Source organism: Crocodylus porosus, unplaced genomic scaffold (assembly GCF_001723895.1).
Source record: "Crocodylus porosus isolate Cpor-Errol unplaced genomic scaffold, CroPor_comp1, whole genome shotgun sequence".
Taxonomy (NCBI): Eukaryota; Metazoa; Chordata; order Crocodylia; family Crocodylidae; genus Crocodylus; species Crocodylus porosus.
Window position 1 is genome coordinate 40,631,530 of NW_017728918.1, and position 21,555 is coordinate 40,653,084.

The 21,555-nt window shown below is 40.2% G+C and overlaps 1 protein-coding gene across 1 annotated transcript in view; it reads right to left on the reverse strand.

Annotated features, from left to right (window-relative positions):
• The window catches only part of CSMD1 (CUB and Sushi multiple domains 1), a 1,867,828-nt gene that overhangs the window by 1,483,731 nt on the left and 362,542 nt on the right, over positions 1 to 21,555 (reverse strand). The gene's annotated exons all lie outside the window — the stretch shown is intronic.

Here is a 21,555-nt window from a genome sequence, read left to right on the forward strand (position 1 = left end):
GCGAACTTGGCCAGTCCACGCCTGACTCCAATGTCCACATCATTAATGAAGATGTTGAACAGTATGGGTCCAAGGACAGAGCCTTGAAGGACCCCAACAGAGCCTTGAGGGACCCCACAGAGCCTTGAGGGACCCCAACCTACCCCCTGCCTACCCCCAGCACCTCTCTCAGGACACGCACATGGGTGAACCAAAAAAATGGTGCCTGGGCTGGGAGTTTGCAGGGCTTCTGGACAACTGGGGCAAGGGGCTGGCCACACCCCTGCTCTCCCTGCAGGGGCCCTCTCTGGGGAGGTGCCCCAGGGGCAACCCCCCCACCCTGCCACTGTATGCCAAGCATACCCCTGCTGTGCGGGCCCCAGGCAGTGCATGATGAGCCTTTGTGCAGGCAGAGGGTTGCCCGAGCCACTATGCCTTGCTGATGATGATCCTCCTGGTGCACCAGGCACATCTGCACTCCTGGTTCATGATCCTGAGCTATGACAGTATGGGAAGCAAACCTGGGATCCCCTGAAAACTCCACCACTGCCTGGATGGCTACCTGTCACAGCACTACTCATCTCTGCTTCCCTGCCTGATGAGGAGGACATTGCCTTCCTCAGCACATGAGAGGCTCATCATGCCCACCAAGCTGTGGAGACAAGTGCTGGATGATCAATAAAGTTTTGAACTGTTTGCTTCCTGTCTGCATGCTATGGGGGGGAACCCAGGGCCAGGAGAGTGTGGGGAAGCCAGGTACAAAGCAGGGGCAGGTGCTGGAACCAGGTGCAGGGGCAGGGACTGGGAGGGGAAGGAACTGGTGGGCCCTCCCCTAGTGTGGGACTTACCATGTGTCTGGGGCTGTCAAGTCTGACAGCTTGGTGCAGGCCTCCCTGTAAGTGAGGGTTGACTGGCATGGCCTGCATCGTGTGGCAGGCTGGAGCCAGGCCAGGGCCACCTGCCAGGGATGAACTGGTGTTACTGGCAGCCAGTAGTGGCATAGCCAGCCATTCCTTGTCGTGGGGTCTGGGGCTGTGCTCAGGGCAAGGCAGAGGGCCATGGCCATGACTTCCTGAGCTGCTAGTGGATGCAGCAGCTGGAGAGGAGGGCAGGACAGGGCACTGAAGGTTTGTAGTCTCCTCTGGAAGTGTTGGGGTAGGTCAGGGGCTCAGGCAGGCTGCCCCTTCTCATAGCACTTGCAGGGGTTTGGCCTGGGTCCCAGGGCACCAAAATGTGGGTCAGCTCCTGCATAATGGTATGAATTTTTGGGCACAGCAATGATTGAAGTTTTTTACTCTACCATAGCATGTGTAGACATTGATGGGCCTGGCTGGGGCATGAGGGTGCTACAGTGCAGGGGCTGCCTGCCATCTAGCCCCACACAGAAGCACCGTCATGCCTCATCTAGCCCCTCTGCAGCATGTTGAGCCAGGTCGGTGCAGCCCCAAGCAGGCAGGCTGACCCCCACGAAAACCCTGCCAGCCAGGGTTGCTCTGACCCCACACAATGTGCTGTAGTCAGTCCCCGCTGCACATTCAAATGCAGTGCCCAGGAGCAATAGATTCCAGTGCAATATGCACCAGAGTTTATTGCTGTGCATGAATAGCATGTATAGGTTTGCCCAGTGGGCACAACTGTACACGGACCCCAAGGCACAGTTCTTACTGTACCATCATTTAGTACTTGCTTTAGGAAGTACTAAATGACAGCACAGTGGCAGCCATCACTGCACTGTCCCAGTGGCACATGATTATTTTTAGCAGCTATGTCGCTGTAGCAATGTGCTATAGTGAGGTAGCTTGTCACTATGGTGCTGTAGCATTGGCATCATGGTTTGTGCCTGCCAATGCTACTTTACTGTAGCGATGAGCTACAGTGCCATAGCTCATCACTACCACAACGTAGCATTTTGTGTAGATGCTCCTGGTAATGATAATTTCGGTTTGTTTGATACTTAGATCTTTATAACCTTCTGGTTTCAATGATCAGCGTGCAAATGCAAACAAATCTAAGTCCTACTTTTTCAGTGACAGTTTATCTGTTAAAAGGTCTGTATGAGCTTTCATTTGCAACTAAACTTAGATAAAATTAAGTCCTTGACTTTTTCTATGAGCTGTAGGCAATCTTTACTTGTGATTTTGTTTTTGATGCATGTGCATTTAGTATGCGGGAGTTATTTAACAGCCGTAGCAGTATGTCCTCTGAACACTGTATCTGGCACATTATTACAAACTGTTATCATCTGAAAAATATGGCCAGGTTAAAGACATATCTCTACCCATCTAATTCAGACAAACTCATTCATGCCTTTATCTGCTTCAGACTAGACTACCATAATGCCCTGCTCAAAGATCTGCCAAACAGACTGATTACTGAGCTTCAGAATTGTATATCACTGAAAGAAACAAGTATATTTCCTTGATGATAGTGTCACTATATTGCCTACCCATAAAACAAAGGATAGATTTGAACATTTTTATGGTAGTCCATAAAGGAAAAGACCTTCGTGGTTAGGATATTTAGTATATCTTGTAGTGAAATTGTCAGTTCTAGAAGCTCTTTAAAATCCCTTCACTACATCTGTAAGTTATAATTATCAAGTCAGAAGCGTTGGGTAAATTGAAAAACAGTAAGTTATATCCCACAATGGAATAATCTATTATTCCTATATAGAAGGCTAGCAATTTTTCCAACCTGATATGGAGATTCACTTTTTATTAAATTTACCATAATTTCTTGTGTAGAATGATTTGAGATTATAGTGCTAAAGGCTGCACTAAATGAGCACAGTGATTTATAAACAGTTCCTCAGTAGAAAATTGAAATGAAATAAGTAAAATAAAATACCGCTGCCTCATACAAAGAATTTCCAAATAAAATAAATATAATCTCTTGACCATAAAATATTAGAACTGAGAAAAGGCTATTATTAAAATATAAAACAGAAATACTGTCCTTTAAAAACTGAACAGAATTAATCAGACATTAAAGAATTTACAGAAGAAGAATGTGAAGGGCTCTCATTCAAGTCAATGAAATTTTATACAAGGGGAAAATTCACCCCTAGAATAACTTTCTTTTCAAATATTGAGGTGAAGTTGTTCCTTCTGTGTTGTATGTACTACTTAAAAGAGCAAATTCAAGAAATCCTATGCAACAGCCAGTGTTTTTTGTAGCAAAGTTTGTATTTTAAAGGCATTTGAATTTTTGACTGGAGAAAAAATATCAGGTTAGGGATTTGAACAGAAAGTATATGACTAGTTGAACAGAACTAAATTTTGGGGGAAAATAATTATTTTCTTCTCTCCTTCTGTCTCATTTTCCCTGTATTTTATCTATGTTACAGTTTATATTACAGGAAGACACTATAATTTAGGAAAGTACGATAACTAATGTATGTGATAATGTTTATAAAACCATACATGTCAAACCACCTTATCAATCACCTTATATCCAGACTAAATTTTCCACAGTTTAGCAAGACATGGGTTAGAAAGACTCTTAGGAAGTACAAAGAGTCTTCTTTTTTTATTGGTGTTCATAGATTCATAGATTCATGCTTGTTCTCCTGGTAAACCAGATTCATGCTTGTTCTCCTGCCTGTTCTCCTAGTAAATAAAACAGATTCGTGCTTGTTCTCCTGGTAAATAAACTTACCCAGAGCTACATGTAGAGATGTTCAAATGGTGAAGAGTAGGGCTGTGTGACATTTCAACAGGTGTTTGGTTTTGAAGCTGTTTCAATGTGTTTCAAGCTCAAAACAGTGAAATCCAAACAAAACAAGAGGATTCAAAACAGCTTTGAAATGAAATAAGGGCACTCAAAACATTTCAAAAGTTTTGAAACATTTTGAGTTTTGAAGCAGCCTGGTGGCAGGAGGTGGGGGAGAGCCAGGGCTCTGCTAACCCCACAGAGCTCAGCCCGGAGGCAGGAAAGCCAGTGGTGAAGCCACTCAGAGTTCAGCCCTGGCTCTGAGAGCAGCCCTGGCCAGTGGCTCTCCACCGCTTCCTGCCAGCAGGCTCAGCTCCATGGGGCTGCGGAGCCTCCCACCACCGGGCTGTACTCACCAGGGCTGCACTCTGAGTGGCTCCACAACTGGCTATTCTGCTGCTGGGCTGAGCTCCATAGGGCTGGCAGAGCCACTTGGAGCACAGCCCTGGCTTCAAACTCAGCCCTGATGACTACAGCCCAGTGGCTGGAGGCTCCACAGATCTATGGAGCTGAGCCTGGTGGTGGGAGGTGGTGGAAGCCACTGGCCAGGGCTGCACTTGGAGCACCTCTGTCACTGGCTCTCCTGTCACTGGGCTGAGCTCTGTGGGGCTGGTGGAGCTGCTTGGAGTGCAGCCCTGGCTCTTCCCTGCCTCCCATCACTGGGCTGCACTTGAAGTGACTCTGCCATCCCCACAGAGCTCAGTCCCACAGCCCTACAGCCCTCCTGGGGGTGATAACCCCAAGATCTACATGCAAGATAACAGGAGACTGCTGTTGCTGCCTAAGGCCAGAAGGGCAGCAGTCTTCCCAGCGTTGGGTGCAGGCTGTGCCCAGCGCTGGTCCCAGGTGGCACAAGCAGCCTCCTGTCATCCTGCGCATGGTCTGCATATGCAATGACAGCAGGCTGCCACTCCCAGCAAGTGATATGACTTTTGCTCCCAGCACCTTGAGGGACAGCTTCCAGGACACCCCGGCACCTATATCCTTGAAACTTGGCAGGCTTCATGCCCTCAGAAGGGGCTACCATTCCCTTCTATTTTCATCCAAATCAGGCAAGAAAGGACAAAATTATAGGCATTTTCATGATTCCCCATTATAGCCTGTGGACAAAACATTGAAATGCATCAAAACAGCAAAACAATTTTGATTAAATGAAATGGAACAGTGCTTCAATATGAAATGAAATGTTGAAATGAAACACTGTCCCTTCAAAATGGCAAAATGAAAATCAAAATGAAATGGTGCTGTTTTGCACAGCCCTAGTGAAGAGCCCTGAAGAGTAGAAACTTGCAGTGCTGACACCTCGTGTACACATCTTAGCATTCTCTGCAAACAGAGATGGTAGCAGTACATAGGACAGTGTTGATTGGCTGACTCAGATGGACTATAATCAGCCTGTGTTTCCCTAGAGCACATAATGTGGATTATAAAGGAGGCATGTAGGCATGTTCTGCTCCTTGCTGTAGTAGGAGAGTCCATCAAGCAATGCACCCTTGGGTTGGGAGATGGGAGCATGCTGGAGGACTGTTCTCTTCTGAGACAAGGCACAGGATATACATTTGCTCTCCCAGGAGAAACTCTCCTGAGAATTATTTAACTCTGGCTGTTTCCAGTTTATTTTCCTCTTGGAGCACCCATTTTACTCTAAGAGAAAAAGCCTAAACATGTGTACACTCGTCTCCTGGGAGAGCAGTGACTTTTCCAGGAAAAAAATGAATGTCTTTACAAGGCATACTAGATGGTAGGAACAATTCTATTTCTTTCCCTGGATGCCTAAATGCTCCCATTATAAAAAAGGTTCACCCTCCAGGGAAGGACAGACATATTATGACCCTAAGTATTAAATAATAAATAATAATTATGAAATGTATGATAAACCTGCATAACTCCCACCAAATCTTTTAATCAATAGTAACATTATTTTTAAAAAATACATTTGAATGGACTGAATTATTTGTGAATTTGGTTTCTGGAAAAGGAAGGAAAGATATTTTGAAAACGCTGAAACATTTAATTAAAATGTTTTTTAGGGAAATATTGAAGTGTTCTGTTTTGTCATTGTGAAGAGGGACTGGTTAAAAATGAAGTCCAGGGAACAGAAAGAGAGATTGTGCTGAGAAAATGTCATTTATGCAGCAGCTGTTCCTTTTAGAGAGGCCTGAGAGAGGAGGGGAAGGAAAGGGTGCAGTGAGGTATGCTGGAGGAGAGAGGATGAAGCAGGGAGTCAGAAGGAGAGGAGCCATGGAGAAAGGTCAAGACGGGAAAATCCTGGGAGCCAGTTCTGCCAAAGAGAGAGGACTCAACTGGAGGAGAGGACCTGGAATCCCCAAAGAAATAAAGTGACTCTTAAATCGCCCATAAGAGTAGAGAAAAAAAAAAAAACCCCAACAGAAACAGAGAGAAAGAAGGAACCACGGATCCTTGTCAGATTTCACAAAGGTTAAACTTGTTCTTATCCTGTTCTGGTTTTCTGGGTTTTTTTCTTCTTTTTTTTTTAAATTTAACTGGGGCTGATTGTGCTCCAAGGTTTGGGAGAGGAAGAGTCCAAGTCTAGGATGTGCTCACACCCATATAAGAAAGGACGGGGGTGTACGAAACAAATTATTAAGATAATATCTCCCTACAAAATGAAAAGGGGAAGAAACAAAGAAACTGAAAACAGTACCCCGGTGAAGAAAATAAAATTATAAATAGTTCTGAAGTTGACTTTACCTAGTTGTGTGCAGTGCATGTTGTTCTAGTGTTAAATAAATGCAACAAAGCGTTTGAACATAAAAATAAAAGTATGTAAAATAGTTTGAAAGAGTCACAAGTTGTATGGATGTTAACTGATAGAGACTGTAAGAAGAAAAAAATGTTAATAATAAGGAGAATTAATCAACCATATACAAATTGGATTCAAATGATGATTAAAATTCTGGGGTGTTGTTCAAAGAAGATAGAGGAGAGGGGTAATGCAGGCAAAAATCTAGCCATATTGCCGGTGTCCTACTGCATCAGTAACACCTCCCAACTCATTACATCAAATTAGATCAAGACATAACAGACAAGAGTCAGAATATAATGTGGAAGTACACAAATCTGGCAATCAGAGATAAGAGATAAAATCAGACCCTCAGGCACCAAGGGAAAATGCCACAGTTAGTTATATTCTAAATACATTTTCAATGGGTTTTTTTTAAATACTCTTTTTATATTATTTATCTTTTGATACTGTTATACTATACAACTGAAAATAATAATTCTATTTAAAAAATAACTGAAATTGGGAAAAAAAACCCTCAAACATATTTTGGGTTGTTGCGTTTTGCCAAAAACCTGAATATTTCTTCATTTCTATCCAAGCTGAAATTCTATCCCCTTCTCCCCCTCATTTTTTTCAGTTCACCAAACTGAAAAATACATTATTTGTCCATCTCTACATGGTTACAGGCCATCTCACATAGAGGCTGAAGTCAGTAGTTTCTGAAGGTTGTTATCAATAAATTACTGTTCTATGGATTACGATTAATCATACCATATATAAGGATAGTAGCTATTGAATTGGTGTCCATATGTCATAGGCTTAGAGTCATTAATACATTTAGCTTTTGTTAGCAATCACAGCAAAATGCCAAAGAGCCTAGAGATATAATTATCTTTTCACTCTGTGATTGTTAGGGTTCAGGGAAAGCTTGCTTGGGTCTTATCCATTCTGTCTGCAAGCCTGCCAATTTGCCACCTTTCAAATTCATTAGATATAGTGGAAAATTGAATGGGACCAGAAATCCAAAGGAACTAAATATCAGCATTAAGAAACATGCCTTTTTCCAAGAAATAATAGGCTTATTCAAATTAGTAATAGTACCCACCATTTTGTCACTTTCTTTGACAGCAGCAAGGATTGCTTCCTGTCAAATACAGACACACAGCAGGTATCATTTGCATTTCCATCTTCCTCTCTCTAAAAGGTATGCAGCATACTGCCTGTTCTTTCACAGTTGTAATTGTTTTTTGGTATAGGTATTTATTGTGGGCTGAGATGAATCAAAAGAAAAACTGTAGGGAAGGGTGAATAGACGTCGGGCATCAAACTTTTCTTTATCCCCCATAAAGTCTCAGGGGGAAAAAACCCCAAAACAAACAACAACAAAAATCCTATTTGAAAGTTGTTTCTTTAAGTGTGCATGAAGTGAGACTGAGTGGGGTGGAGTAACAGGCCAATTTTGCATGATCATAGGACCTCATGTAAAACACTATGAACATATCTAGGGCTAAAATCCATATTTAGCTTCAGACCAACATCCAGATTACTCCCTTATGTTCTTCCACCTAGGTATTACAGTGCCTAAAATGCTCTTAGAAATGTAACTGAAAAAAATGGGGATAGGTCTTAGGCTCCCTATACTGTAGACAGATCAGATACTGGATAGACACCCTTTAGAGCTAGCCAGAAAGATCACTAAGCACAGAGATGTATCTGAACTTAAGTATTTAAGCACTTGACTCAATGCTGTATAGTTGGTCCTCCATTCATTTGGGATCCAAACTGCCTAGTTTTCCTATGAGGACAAAACATGCTTGTGGCAAAACCTACTCACTTTGGGCTCTTATTCAAGTGCAGGGCAGGTGCTCCGATGTACTGGAATTCCAGCATGTCAGAGGAGAGTTGATTAATCAAGTCTGTTGGAGAATGGAAATCAGCAGCCTCCAGGATCACATGTATCACTGTCACTGCACTGGAAAATGGTGGTGGGATACTTTAAAGCTGGTTCAATGAGCTTTAGCTCAAAACACCCTGCCATCATTTTTCAGCATGGGGACACTGATACACATGATGTTCCAGGGGCTTTTAATTAACACAGCTCTTGAAGCTGCATTAATTAAAGTACTCTCATGTGCTCCCAGAGACATGTATAAATGCCCTTTTTGCCCAATAGCCTACCGATTAGTACTTACCATTAGTAGTGACATTACTTACAATGACGTGTAGGACCTGAGTTCTACACTTCCCTCAGCCCAAGATGCTCCAAACCCATCTCCCCATCTTCACAGGAAAGTACCTTCACCACCAAGTTAAAAAGTAATCTGAATATAGACACCCTACAAAGTACTGTAAAGCCAGGATTGTAAAAGGTAATGGGGCCAGGAGAACAAACAAGAAAAGGCCTGGCCTAGTACTTCAATGGTTACTTCACTCAACTAGAAGAGGAAAGTCTTGGGCTTTGTTCTCTGTTTATAGAACTATTTCCATTTTTTAACCAATGATTATTTAATATAAAATGCCTAAGTTGTCTGAAGAGCATAGGCAAAAAACTGAGTATTCACCCCCCTAATGTTGGGTAGAGGCACTAAACAAGGTCTCAAATAAATTTCAGGGACAAATAACGAGGAAGCAGGAATGGGACATGGTCAGAGATTCAATAAAAGGCATATTTCAGGGGATTCAAAGCACTGGGTCCCAAAAAGCACCCACTGCTCCTCAAAGAGATCTTGTGAATGCCACAAAGAGGAACTCAGAAAGATGAGATAACAAAAGAACAAAAAATAGGCCCCAGTTGTTGACTGCTAGAAGTTTCTCTAACATCATCTTAGAGATGGTCATCATGGCCAGCACCAAGAGATGAATGACAAGGAGCTTTTATGAATGTGGAAAAATGTGAGAGAGATGCAACCAAGATATTTTTGAGAAACTGGAATAGGAACTGCAGCCTGATGAACTTCAGGCAGATACATGCCAGGTCTTACTGCAAAATGGGCAAGGGTTTGGAGGCTCTGTGAACTGCACTGTTAGCATGCCTGTGCTTTTGGCTGTGTGTTGGAGCCAACAACATAAATTCCAGTCAACTATTGAAGAATGGTAAAGTATAGGCTAGTTTACTGTTTCTTGCCTCCAAGTATCAGGAGGTGCAGCTGCTTGGTGTTGTGTAGGATATGAGGGTAAGGGAAGTAACTGGTGTGGAACATAAACACAAGCAGATGTTTGTAGGACCCAGTTTAGAGAAACAGCAGTTGAATGTCATGTGACCACTTTGGGCTGTAAATTGCAAATGACTTCAAGGACTTGAAGGCCAAGAGTCCAGTAGTGTAATGAGAAATAGAGGACTGGGGACCCAACCCTGGGCACACACATAAGGGGTCACATAAATGGCAGCCAACCCCACTACTGGCTCAGTTTCTCCAGCTGCTGCTGTTATGATTCTGCAAGAGCCTGATAATAAAATCTGGAATATCAGGGCATCCTACCCTTTCATAGAGCTCTGTTGAAAGAAGAGAAAGTGAGGAAGGTACTCTTCACTTTCCTGAGTGCATGGTAGGAGATGTACAAGATAGTAGGTTACCTTAAGTCCAGTAAATACCATGGGATATATCAAGTCCCTAAGACTATAGAAGGGCTCAAATTCTGACAACACTAGCCAATAGCAATGTCTAAAAACACCAGGGGGTCCTCTACCACCTGTGAACTAAGTGGAGAGTAGTTTTCATTGGATTATTTCTGTGCCTACCCATGAAGACTTTCCTATATAAAATAATATTTGAATCAACAAGATAAATATTTTAATCAACAAGAAATAAACGTTCATTTCAGGCTGTCAGTGACTTGGTCCAAGTGGAGTCAATGAACCTGTTCTAGCTTGCTTCAAAGGATTATTAGAAGCCATAGGAAATCACCAGGTCTTCGCTTTACTTTGCTTGCTTTACCAAGTTAAAAAATTCCACCACACAAATGCACAGAGATGTGCTGAATAAACGTCATGTCCTCTGGGCAATGTAAATTACAATATTAATCTTGGTTCTTAAACAGTGTTTTGTTTTTTCTCTTTATCATGGGAAAGCATGTGTTTTCCAGGAGAGAAGTAGTTGATTGCTCATATTTTTATTTTATGACCATTGATACCCTTTCTGATGCTGAGCAGGTTGTTCAGCTGTTTTGGATGGCTGCACTAGCTTTGCAGTTTTTATTTCAACACTTCCAGGCAAGACTGAACTGGATTGCCAAGAGAACCAAAACCACTGAACTTTAGAAAGCTTTGCTTAAGTCAAGCATTCAGGGGTGTGTGTGTGTGTGTCCCCTTCTTTAATAGTTGATAAAACAAATTAAAAGAAAATTGAATGTTATGTATCCAGTAGCACCCACAACGTGCTAGGCATGGCCCACACAGAGGGAGATATGGTCCTACTACTGGAAGCCTAAAGACACATGTACATTAATGTGCTTTTGCTACTGCACATTAAATTTAGTACCTCTAATGTACTTACTAAATGCACATTAGGTTGCAGTACCAAAGGCACATACTTCTTTAGTGACACTTATTGCACAGTATCCTAATTTTACTGTGCATTAGCATATTAGCATGGTCTTTGCTGTGACACTCTAATCCATAGTAAAATAGGCTACCGTGCTTGAAGCACACATGTAGCATTATAGCACCCACTGTCCTCCCTCATCACTCCTGTCCCTTTGTTGTCTTCTGTGTCACATAATGTTTTCTAAAGTTTTGAGTTGCATGAGAGACACTTCATTATAATACAGCCAAGTGGGTATGATAAACACTATGCACGAGTAGTCAAACGGCTTATTCAAAGAAATACTAGTGCTGCTAAAGTAAGTGATAGTTAAGTGTTCTGGAATATGCATGTATATATGCAGTATCCTACCACCTTAAAAAGATTAATGCTAAGACATTATTTGAGGGTTAATTGGCATTATTATACTTGTAATAACTTCTGAATAAATTCTAGCATTGTTTAAAGAGCATAATCAGGCAACTTTAAATGCATATTCTATAACACTTGTCATTCATCACAGATTTTAATGCAGTATATCTGATGAAAAACTCTAGTGTAGAATAAAGAGCAATGCCAAGGGTGTCAGTCTGTGTATTTTTGATGATAAAAAGGCTGAGTGCTTGCCAGCAGCAGCTTGCTGTCAGTAAAAATGAATCTGCAACAGATGCCAACTGCGTCAACAGCTTGAGCCATATAAATTTTTTATTAGGTGAAGACACAAATCATGACAAAAGTACATAGGTGCAAAGCACATCAAAGAATGTTGTTATTCTATTCAAACTCAAGGTATAAGGCTATGAAGTTTGGTATTTCCCAACTAAATTATTATGTGCTGTATCTTAGGCAATAAACTGAGCATATTTGGTGTTAAAAATGAACTTTTGAAAATTACTTGGAAGAGGTAATCTATTATATTTTCCTTATCAGTTATCATTACTGTTCACCATATTAATTTATGATAATGTTTAATAAATAGATGAAAAGATGAATCTATTTTTATCATACTCATTTCCACACACACACACACACACATGCACACACTTTGTTTCTCTCATATTATACATTAATGTAATATTTCCTTCCCTATCCATGCCATGTCCATAGCCTAGTCAGTGTATATAATATTGTTACTTATACAATTTAAGCTACCTGTTTGTTCTTATGAAGTCAGAATTTTCTAGTCACCATCGGCAGAAGATGAAGCAGCATCAAAGTTCTTCAATATCACAGAAACAAATAAAGTATTTTTCAAAAGTTTCTTAGTAAGAACTAAACATTCTTACACAATATTCCTACTTGGATCTTCAGACATTTATGTATTTGAATATTTATTAGGAGATTTTTATTGTTACAATTATCTATTGTTTGCTTAGATATTTTGTGATACTTGCATTGGGACATGCCTAGAAAAAATGTTTCAAAATCATATATTTGAGTATTATGTGGAATTGTATTCATCAGTTTCATGCTATGTTCTTGGGTCAAATGGCCCCAAAGATCTCATAGTGACCATTAACAATATTATTGAAAAGTTGACTGTTTTAAGGTCTACTCTAAACCACTTCAAACTGAATTCAGTGGGATTACTTACATGATATAGAAGTGTAGCTTTACTCACATGTGTAAAAGTTTGCACAGTCATGGACATAGTACAGATCTTTTTTTCAAAATCCCTTGCACATATATATATATATAAAATGTATTGACTAAGTGCAATTTCAGATTGACTGAAATATTTGTATTCATACCAGATCTTTCTGTTGCTTTCACAATTAGCAGGCTGATCAATTTTCATCTACTCTTTTCAGAAATCATATAGGCAGTTTTGGTTGAACTAGCTATTGCATACATTTCAATTGGTCAACTTGGCCATATTATTATTCTAAATTGCCCATAAAGCACACTTTTTTTTACTTTACTTAATTAAAATATTGAATGTATACTTATTGTAAATATACTTATATTATCCATTTGCTTTAGGCAATTTGGAGTGAGTATTCATTTGTCTTTTCATTACTTGGAATTTCTTAATCATTCTTTGTGTAGGAACACTTAAGTCACATAACATTTTCTTTTTGTTCAAAGAACTTTATTTATGTTACTCTTTACAACTAGTCCCATTTCACAAAACATTCTGAAAAGTGAATTCTGAAAATTCTGAAATTGGTGAGTAGTGAATATATAATAGTTCAGACAAATCATAACTAACATATCTATTATTTAAATCACACAGAATTACTACCAGTTACTCTGATTCTGAATTTCCCCTATGATTTTATCTGTCTGTGCTTTGCTACCTTTCTTGAGTATTGTTACCATAAAGTGACAAGAATGTTAAATCGGAATTCTCATGTGGGCGATTAATCCATATATGGTGCTAGCGCTTATTCAATTTACACACAGTTGGCCTATTTCTGAACTTAGTTACTTCATTATAAATAAGGAATAACTTTATTTAAGTTAATGGGTTTCGACCAGTTTTAAATGGGCATAAAATGAGTTCAGGGTAGGTTCAATTCGACTTGCCCCAGTGAAATCAGTAGAAAATTTACAGACAGCATCTAACCCTTTCGAAACACCAGAACATACTAAGAACTCAGAGACATAGCTTGCACACAGTCTCCTAATTTTAAGTACTTAAGAAGTGAAGTAAACTTCCCAACAGGCTTTATTTTAGGTTAACTTAAAAAGAGAAGTCATTACAACAGCTGTAATCATTAAAGTATCATGACATGTTTTTGGCTTTTGAACAGAGAATGAAAAAATATCAGTCCAGGAAATATTACCAAGACTTATAACAGGGTCTAGTAGTGGGATGGTTATTTAAGTGCCAAAAGAATGAGGGACAAGGCATTAAAAAAAATCTACATAGTACCCCTTAAACTGTTATTTTCAGGAACAGCTTATGTTCCCTAAAATTCACAAGTACAGAAAGGTTTTTAAGGTAGTGTTACAGCAGATATAAAAAAATAATATGTGGGACAGGAGAACAGAGGGAGGAGGCAAACAAAAGAAAAAAAATATTCATCCTCATTAGTCCCTTATCCATAATGTACCAGTGCCAACTTTAGCCACTAGAAAATCAGTGAAAACTTGAGAAACATGGAAAATCTCCTGGTGATGTCAACAGGTGTTGATCAAGCCTTCTTTGATAAACCTAAAGGTACCTAAGGCTGTACATACAGGGAGAACTACCAGCCAAATTGTAAAAATGTTAATGTGTAATGTTTCTACAATTTGTGTGTGGAAGAAATACTCTACTGGGTCTTTGAAAAACAAAATATCCTGCAGCGTAAGTAAGATTCGGAAGAATTTAAAGGAAAGTTATACATATCAACATGCTTATTTAAATATGTATTTTCATCTCCAGGTTTGATATCTGAAATTTGAACAGCCCTATCATTATTTTCACACTTCAGTCAGAAACTTTAAAATCAGGCTCCCCCCGTCTCTGACTAGTGTTATTTTATTCTCTGCAATTTCAAACACTGCAGGAAGACTACAATGACCAGTGCTTAGTTCTGCTCTTGTGTTGGACTCTGATTTCCAAATTGACAGGGACTGCAAACTACAGTGTTTCATATAATCATTTTCAAGTACATTTTTAAAAACTTGTAACTATCCAAAACATCAGACACACGTCTTAAATATCTTCCTAAATTCCAACTCACCTTGCTTGTTTAGATCTGCAAAATCAGCATGTGGTTTTATTCTCTCTCAAGCTGTTGCACCACTAGCTTATATCTGTTTCTGAAGTATGTTTTGAAGTTCCCATTCCTTTTCATGCTTTTCATATGCAATTCTATACTTCTACAACACCATGGAAGATATATTCAGGTGCAACATGAATTGGATTACCAAAATAATTAGGGTACATACAAGCATTTGCTGCACCCAGTCTAAGTTTAGGTGCCTTACTTCAAATGCCAAAATTGTACAGGGTTTCTTGATTGGACTTCACAAAGGCTTTTTTACTTTTATCATTTTATTTCACCACTTTTTTGAATCACTGGTTATTAGAATCAAAACCGTTCTGCCCTGTATGATACTAACAACTGGCAGAGACTGTAAAATACCATCACTTTGACTGTTTCTTTTTCTAACAAGGCCTCAAAAACGTCAGTGGTTAAGTAAAATATTTTCCTCCCAAGAATACAACACACGCAGTGTTTTTACTGCCAAAGTGTTTTTCAAGTCTGACATCCTGTCCTTCCATGATGTTCAAATTTGGGTTCAGAAACAGACATACATTCTTGAATCTGTAGTCTTTTACTGCATCCCTTGTTAGTGCATGGTTCCTCTATATGTAGGCAAGCCAATGGTCTGCAAGTTCTTCCACATGCCCACACAGCGTTTACATCACTGGAGTATCTCTACAGCTGCATGTTAACTTGAGTCTACTGGGCACATCTACACAAGATGCTAAATGCACAATAAACTAATTCTACTGCACATCAGTGTGGCAGGCAAAAACCATGCTAATGCACAGCAGAATTAGTCTACTGAGTATTAGCATCACAAAAAAGGTCCTAACTTAATGTGCAATAATTACAACACATTGATGAATGTGTAGACACACCCCCTACCTCCTTTTTGGAGGTAGTTCAAGCTTCTCTATGTTGGTCAATCCAGATCTGCACCTGGAGGGAAATGTTAAACAGTTTTGATACTCATCCTAACTTCCCCTTGGGTCATCTCTATCATGACTGCCACATTCTATCATAAGGCTGTTCATGTTTCATCCAGTTTCTGTGCTGCAGAGAGGAAAGTTTTCCATAAGTATAGTCTACTGGAAGCTGCAATAAGGCTACGTAGTAGGTACCTGTTGTCTTTGATCTGCCAGGTGCATTCTATTTTGTTTGCTACTGCTGTCCTCATGACTGGTGGGGCAATTCTGGCAAGAAGATGGAGATTTGACATATATTAGTTTAAACCAGAGGTGCTTAACCCTCAGTGGGAAGGGTGGCATGGGCCCCTTGAGGCCCAATCCCAGATGGGTAGAGGTGGTTCTTTGCCCTCAGATCAACTTCCAATGATGCCAGACCCAGGCAGGAGCAGCATGGACACGTTGGAGTACTGTGTCCAGTTCTGGGTGCCGCACTTCAAGAGGGATGTGGACAGCATGGAGAGGGTCCAGAGGAGGGCCACTCGCATGATCAGGGGACAGCAGGGCAGGCCCTCTGAGGAGAGGCTATGGGACCTGAACCTGTGCAGCCTCCAAAAGTGAAGGCTGAGGGGGGATCTAGTGGCCTGTTATAAACTAGTCAGGAGGGATCAGCAGGCATTGGGGGAGTGCCTGTTCCCCTGAGCACTGCCAGAAGTGACCAGGAATAATGGTCACAAGCTGGCTGAGGGTATGTTTAGGCTAGATATCAGGAGGCGCTACTTCACGGTCAGGGCGGCTAGGATCTGGAATCAACTTCCAAGAGAAGTGGTACAGGCTCCTACCTTGGGGGTTTTTAAGAGGAAGTTAGGTGAATACCTTGCTGGGGTCGTTTGACCCCAGTACTCTTTCCTGCCTTGGCAGGGGGTTGGACTAGATGAGCTACTCAGATCCCTTCCAACCCTAGAAACTATGAAATTATAAAACTATAATCCTGGCTGGGTAGGGGCAGCATGAGCCCTGTACCACCTCAACCTGGCTGGAATCAGGCAGTGGGGCTCTGCATCACCTGAGCATGGTCCCTGCTGTCAGGATTCAGCCCTGGGGCCCTGTGCCACCTCCCACCTCCTGGCTAGGATAGGGCTTCAGTCGAACGGAGGTAGCATGGGGTCCAGAGGCCTGATCCAGCACATGGGAGCAACCTGGGTCCTGATCCTTCCCAGATATTGGCTTTGCCATTCATCTGCCCTCCAGGGACAAAAATGTGAGCACCATTCATTTAAGAGATCCAGTAATGCACCTGCAACTTTCATTCATCACAGAGTCTAACTTTTTTGCTTTTCCAAACCAGACATGCATATTCAGCTACCTAATAAATAAGTGGAAGTGCAGTATTTCGTAATGTTTTTGGGTTGGTTCCCAATTTGGAGTTGATAAGCTTCTTTAACATGGTTTTCCAGGAACTGATTTTATAGTTCATCTTTTCTGCATGTGCTTTATATGAAAGCATGCAGTCAAATGTCACTCTTGGGTAAAAAGGATTTGGTCAGTGTGAGACAGCCATTCCAGGTTTGACTGTTTTGCCCAGTGACAATGCGTAGGAGGTGCACAGGGGTGCATGTGCACCCCGTGAGAACACTGGTGTACCCCGTGTCAGCCAGCATTCTTCGCTTAGGTGATGAATGTGGGGCAGGTAGGAAAAGTGGTGGCCCTCTGTGATCACTAGCCAGAATGAAGCACTGGATGAAGCTCCGTGGTCACTTTTAGGTCAGTGCGATCGGCCTCAAGATTGGACCCACCCCCTGCCCACTTGGCAAGATTGGCTGTGAGGGGACTCCCCCCCAGTCAGCAAGTTTGGTCCCCCTCAGTCGCTGACTGGTCACTGGGGGGGCATGTACCCCCCTGACTCAGATGGCACCAGTTGCCCAGGGTGTTGTTTACTAGTATCTCAGTTCTGCAGTTGCAAGAAACCAAGTTGTGTTTTATTTGGATTGGCATGTAGTTGATTTTTGATGTAATAGTCTGCCAACCTATTATAGGTCTATGTTTCAAAAGCAAACTTGGGATGAAAATGAGATACCCTGCAAGGGAAGCAGAAAAAGTCTGATGTGAAATATGTGGTTCCCCAAAATGAATGGCTTATATTCTAATTTTATAGGCTCATAATTTCATTCATTATGTTATACTTAGGTTTTGTATGAATGTGACTTTAAAAGTACTCCATTAAGGAGGAGGGGAAGAAATTGATTTCTCCTGTTCCTTCTTTGTATATATTGACCTTGACTTTTAAGTCTCAATTCTAAGATTAGGTACCTGACTGTATCCCCTCACTGTATTTATAAACTTACAATATCAGCTACTGTTAAGATGTTTGGAGACATTCCTAAAATCACTTGATATCTCTATGAAAAACATATTAACAAAGTAAAATTAGAAGCAATTGGAAAGGGATGGGGAAAGGTAGGAAGATAACTAGCCAAAAACATGGAGGAAAGGAAAGGAAAGGTATTACTGAAAATATTGTTGTAGGCAAAAAGGAAGCAGAAGATGGAGAAACTCAAGTGCTTAGAATACTGTTCTTGAATCTGTCTGCAATTCAAAGGCATCTTCAGCCTCTGGAAAATTATCAATCTGTTTAATTTCTTTTTTATTATTCAGAAATACGAAGTAATCCAAATGAATCATAAAAAGCTTTCACCAGTAAAAAATTTGCATTTGAAGTTAAAAACATAGAACAACAGCAGTTAAATAGCAATGATAATCAAAATGTTTTAGGCACAATGTGGGTTTTTCTCTGTAAAAAATGAAATTGAATTGGAAAAACGCATCACAAAGCAGCCTGATAAATTTTTACAGTTTAATTTCTGTCTAAAACATTTTGCATCCAAACAAACTCAAACAAAAACACAGATAATGTGAGAAAGGACATTTAGAACATACTATATTTACTTGACTATAAGATGATTTCTCCCCTCCCCACAATTAGGTTCTTTATCTGGAAAAAATGTACATCTGTTATAATTTTCCAGATATAGAATCTAGTTATTGGAGGTTTGCCTTGAATTTGTCCCCCTCCCACTGCTACAGCAGGGAAAATAAGTCAGAAGGGATCAGGTGGCTCCCTTGCTCTCTGTCCCCCACAACTTTTTCATCTCTCCCCTGCAATTAATATCAGCTCTTCTTTCCCTGAGCACATGGAAATGAGGGACAAAATTTGAAAATACCAATTTTGAAACAAACATACCTAAAATAATATGCACGCAGGCAAATTAGTATGGGTACCCATTGACTTGGTTCATTCAGAAATCATGCATTTTTTTCATTTTTTTAAACTGCTGCAAGTTCTAGCACAGGTGTTTCATAAATATACCTTGAAGCAGCACCATGGCACCTACTAATATGCAGTACAAATCAATGGCATTCAATGGCTCTCTTACTTAGCCTGGAAAAAAGACTACTGCACCCAGGTATATTACTGATGGATTCCATTAACATTTTTCATTATAATAATATTAATATTAAAGGTTAATTCTTTGTAAATGCATGATAAAATGATCATTAGTAGCATCATGCCTTTTAGTAAATTCATCCTCAGCTTCCAAAAGTGTGAACAGTCTGCACAGTAAATAAATTATAGTACTCTAATTCTTTTTTTTTCTCACCAAAACAGTTAGGGTTCTCTACACCTCTTTGGCCATAACAGTACATTTTTATGAGCTGTTAAGCAATTCCTTTGAGGTGCTTAATTCCTATTCATTGGCCACTTCCCAGAATCAAGATCTTGTAACGTGATCAGGAGGGACTAATTCATGGTGGGAGTGGGCTGTGCAGTGGCTCCTTTAGTTTTGAAGGTCTTCACGTCCTCCCTACACCCCCACTGCTGATTGGCAGGGCTGATCAGGAGTGAGCAGCAAGTGGTGGGGAGGGGGGAGGGCATGTGGAGGAACCTGCAAAATTGGCAGGAGTGGGGCACGTGGCGGCTCCTTCAAGTTTGTAGATTCCCTCATGTGCCCTGCGTCCCCCCACACTGCTCACTTCCTGATCAGCCTCAAAGAGAAAACCATGGTTTTAAATATGGAGCTGTTTTTACCTGCTGGATGGTCAGCAACAAAAAGTGGGCTGCCAAAGCCCCTCGGGCAATCAGCAGCAAGCAGCAAAAACAGCACCATATTTAAAGCAGTACTTTTTGCCTCCCTACCAAAGATGTGGGAGCAGTGAGCAGCAGGGTCCCTTCAACAAACAGTGGTGGAGGAATGCACAGAGGAACCTTCAAGATTAAAGGAGCCGCTGCACAGCCCACTTCAGCCATGAATTTTCTAGGTCCCTCGTGACTGAAGTAACTTATCATAATTCTCATTTTTAAGTCATTCTACTGAAGTCCACTAAGCAGTATCATAAAGGGGATATGTTTTTGAGTTACTGGGAAAGCCTAAATATCAAGCAAAAAAAGACTGGTGCTATAGATATATTATTAGAAAATACCTTTCAGATCAGAGAAATACACAGTTCATATATAGTTCATAATATAGTTTACACACAGTAATATAACCCAAATACTTCCACATATCAGCCTGTGGGCCTGAAATGTCTAGACCAGCATTAGCTTGAAGGCTGAATTATTATACCACATACTAATGTGTGCGGATTGTAATCCAAACTTGCATGTGGCCTGTGCCAAGCTCTGATACAGCAAGTCTCTTGCTATCACAAACATACATATGTATCCAAAATGTATCAGTGCCCTGTCATTCATTCTAAAATGCAATACTGGGGTAGGTCTAAAGTGTTAAATGGAAACCACTTTCTTTTCACTGATTACAAGAGTATAAAAGAAGCCACAGATCAGTTAGTTCAGTTAGCAAAACTTAATTTATTCTCCTTTAGATGATTAAGAGGTGATGTGATTCAGTCTCGCTATAAATCTCCTGAAAATAGTCTATATGATCCTAATAACAGTCTATAAATGTCTTATTAAGGGTTTATTATTAAGTCTTAAAATAACATATAACAGTCAAAAATAATTGAATTTCATATTTCAATTTGAAGTAATAGAAATTTACCTTGGAGCATAAAGAAAAAACATTCAATTGCAATTAACAGAGTGCTTCAGTGATTTACATATGCCACCAATATACCTTAAAATAAATTTAGATCTTAAACTATAGTGAAAGGGCTTTAAGTTAGCATTAACTGGTTCAAAATTACCCATTTCAAGATGTTATTTACTGATTCAAAATTCATTTTTTTAACCACATTTGGTGCAGGATCATAAAGTTTTACAGACAAATGTCGGGTAGAGAATAATCAAAGTGTAGCAAAAAAGACTAGTTTTAGCTATTTTGGTTGAGCAAAATGCAACCCAATCTGCATAGGGGTAATGACTATTTAAGGATTCTTTATCTTGTTTTACTTAATTTTGAACACACACAGTTGCTATGTATCTGAAAGAGAGAGTGGAGTCCCTCTGTGAAAAAAGGGATTGCAAGAAAAGACAAGGAGAAAAGCTAGGAACAAGAGTAAAGCATAACATTAGAGAAAAGGCCAACAAAAGAAAGAGATATGTTGAGACAGAAATTTCGTGGAAAGAACACATGCTTTACAGAGGTACCTGCTTGTGATAGCCCAGGTTTTTAAAAAAGAACTTTCTTCTGCCCAAGCACTAAACCTTCCCCGAGCTAGAAAAACAAACCTTCTTCTAACTAGAAAAACATGGCATTTATTTCTGAAGTGAATTATTCTTGTGAGGAAGAATAAGTTTAAATTGCAAGGAAAAAGGTTTGTGAATGAAAAATAGTTTAAGAGGTTAGTTAATTTATATTATTCAAAAACTAATGTTGCAAACTAATGCTAGTGCATTCTGGGTAGTTCTCTTAAAAAAACACTCAGCAAACATCTACATTTTAGGAACAATTTAGACCACTTTTGTTTTTTAAAGCACAGTCTAACTAAATTGTGAAGAATACTTGATTAATCATAGCAGTAAAGTATTATCA